The sequence below is a fragment of the Octopus bimaculoides genome, chromosome 27 (genome assembly GCF_001194135.2).
Source record: "Octopus bimaculoides isolate UCB-OBI-ISO-001 chromosome 27, ASM119413v2, whole genome shotgun sequence".
NCBI lineage: Eukaryota > Metazoa > Mollusca > Cephalopoda > Octopoda > Octopodidae > Octopus > Octopus bimaculoides.
The window spans coordinates 146,664-149,706 of record NC_069007.1 but is presented as its reverse complement, the minus strand read 5'-3'; the positions used below and the strand labels follow the sequence as shown (position 1 = coordinate 149,706).

The 3,043-nt window shown below is 36.0% G+C and overlaps 1 protein-coding gene across 4 annotated transcripts in view; it reads left to right on the top strand.

Moving 5' to 3' along the window:
• Window positions 1-3,043, top strand: part of LOC106871242 (polypeptide N-acetylgalactosaminyltransferase 5) — a 124,770-nt gene that overhangs the window by 50,352 nt on the left and 71,375 nt on the right. For all 4 annotated transcript variants that reach the window (XM_052977285.1, XM_052977287.1, XM_014917594.2 and 1 more), the window contains exon 2: window positions 1,602-1,646. The gene's annotated coding sequence lies outside the window, so the exon portion shown is untranslated. The remainder of the gene's footprint in view (window positions 1-1,601; window positions 1,647-3,043) is intronic.

The following is a 3,043-nucleotide window of genomic DNA, read 5'->3' as shown; positions in this document are numbered from 1 at the left end:
TGGCTAGCATGGGAATAAAAACCTCATAGGTAATAATTATTGTTAAAATTATAATTAAGGGTATCTACAAGATACCATCACGCTAGAAGTAGTAGTCAAAACTTGACTCTAAAACCACATCAAATGTTCATACAGCACCAGGAGAGAAGACAAAGAGACAAAATAAACCCGCAAAAAATTATTGGATCCAATTTTTTATTAGTTTATTTTGTGTCTTTGTCTTTTCTCCTGGTGCTGTATGAATTTTTGATGTTGAAACCATCTCTAGCATGATGGTATCTTTTAGATACCCTCAATTATAATTTTATATATATATACATATATATATATATATATATATATCGTATCATATATATATCACTGTATCGACCAGACTCTCAGTTGTTGTTATACACCACTGGTCACAATGCACTTCCTTGCATTATTGTAGCTTTTGAATTTTGTCACTCCACTGAGGAGATTGTCAAGCAGACATTTTCCTTGACCAGGACATCAGTTGTCCATCACCGAGTTACCTCTGTGCGGCTGAGTGGACTGAAGCAACATGAAATAAAGTGCTTTGCTCAAGAATACAACACATCACTGGTCTGCAAATCAAAACTGCTATCCTGAGTGCAACATCCATATTAGGTCATACACACACCTATATTTGGAGAGAGCCAGAGTCAAAGAGAGAGAGAGAGAGAGAGAGAGAGAGATTACATTGGGGAAGAACTGTTTTTGTTGTTTAAAAACAAAAAACCATTACACTTTCTTTCCCTTTCTTGCTTAGCCAAAATTTTCAGTTGCACTTTTGCAGCCTGGTCACTGGCACATTTCCATTGCATCTGTCAAAAATCTGTGCCGGGCAACTTTTTATTAGCCCCAGGAGGCTTTTCTTTTTACTCTTCTTTCCTTTTTCTTTTTTTCCCAACTTCTGCCTCTTTGTGTTGACTGCACACTTTGCTGCTTGACCTTTTCACATCGGCTGCCATTACTTACTTTCTCTGTTGAGTCTCTTTTACTGCTTTTCCTATATTTATTTTCATTTTTCATTATCACCACTCTTTCTTTTTTTTTTGTCTCTTGGGAGCCATTTTGAATATGTGGTGACTGTTGGTGGCTATGGATACACAAAGTATGTTTGGAAGTATCTGATTATAAGTACAAGTCTATTAAAATTAGATTACTGCTAAGTAGATCTATTTAACCATTTTGGTAAATAACTGGGAAAAACACACCAAAGAAAATAATTAAGAAAAATATAATTGGTAAAATCTCGTTCACCATATTGTATACATTTTGTACATTTGTATATATGTAATGTATGTATGTATGAAGGTCTCCTGTGCCGTGTTTCTCGCTGTTCCACTTAAAAGGTACCAGGGTCAGCTTGAAAGCTACAATAGAAGACATTTGTCCAAGGTCTAATTATGCTGGGAGATAAAACCTATGATAACATGTTAACAAAGTCAACTCCATGTCCCCACTACAATGTCTCTTCCTCTGCATGAGTGTGGGTGTATGTGGGGTCGAAGAGGGGGGTTTGTGTGTGTGTGTGTGTGTGTGTTATCTGTCATAGTCAATGACACACTCTAATATAATTTCTTATCTATTTACAGGAGGTTTATCTCATCTACGAAAATAGGAAATACATTTCGTACAAGGTAAGCTGAAAAATTACTTTTGTTTCTTTTATTCATTTATTATCATTGTTATGTCTATGATATTATAAAATTGCAACTCACGCACATTATGATGTTTTATCTGTGTGAAATAGTTATAATTGTGACCTTGTGCAATTATGACAATGAGACATTGTGAGGATGTAATTATGTGGCATTATAACTGTACGAGATATTCAGGTGTAACGTTGTGAACATTATGACAATCTAATATTGTGCAATATTGAGATTGTATAGCTGTGATCCTGTGACCTGATAACTGTCATATTGTGAAGTTGTGGTAACACTTCTACGGCAGTGATTTGACAGCCCTCCTACTTACTAAGACTTTGCTTTTGGCTAGGTTAACCCCTAATGCTCTTCAATTCTAGATATTACGGTGACTCTGAGTGAGATTTGCCTGCTATTTTCAGGAAGTCAAGCAACTGGACTTCACAGATTGCTACATATTGTTACTGAGCTCCACTTCATCTCTGATCCATCAGATTTCGATCAAGAACCTTCCAACCATGACTTAGCCACAAACATTTTATCCTAATAGTTGTGAAACTGACAAAAAGCAGCTCCCTGCAAAAATGTTCAAGGAATTGTTCGTACCCCATCTTTATAGATGACAAAGTACTTTGCATATAATTTTTCTTTCTTTGTCATATTGGAGGATAAGTTCACAAAGTTTAAGTTAATCTAATTTTATTGACTGCTTCCCTTTTCAACGGGTCCTGCAAGGGTACCTGATTGACTGCGTCCCTTTCAACAGGCCCAGCAGGGGTACCCTGATTGGTCAGCCTCTAAAGGACCACTTCTATTCTCCATCTTCAGTTTCTAAGCCATACTAATTTTTACAGATAATCTGAGTGAGAAAACTCAAGCAAACAGAAGTGATAAAACTGTGGCACCTTATATTTCCATGGTTGGATATATTGGAGATGAAGAGTAAAAGAATGAAAGAAAGATGGGGAAAGAATGGCAGTGGAGCAGAAAATATGGAATTCTTAACAAAATAAAATAAACTGCAAGAAGGGTATAAATTTGATTTTCCTAATTTTAAAATTAGAATTGAACATTACCCATCTCCCTTTTTCTCTGTCTTTCCCTAATGTTCTCCTCCCCCCCCCCCGCCATCGTTTATATATCTTTCTATCATTCGTCTCTTGTGGGAAGCAGTCCATTTTCTTTTTCAAGTGATGAAAACTCTTTTATGTTGTCATGTTTTTATTAAATTTAAATATCCATTTTCACATTTAATAGGCTACAATTTCTTCCCCTCCACCCCTGCCGCACCCACCAATCACCAAGGGGACACATTAAAAGCTTTTTTAAACTCTATTTGGAGATTTTGTTGTGAAACTAAACACTATACAATCTACATAAATACACGC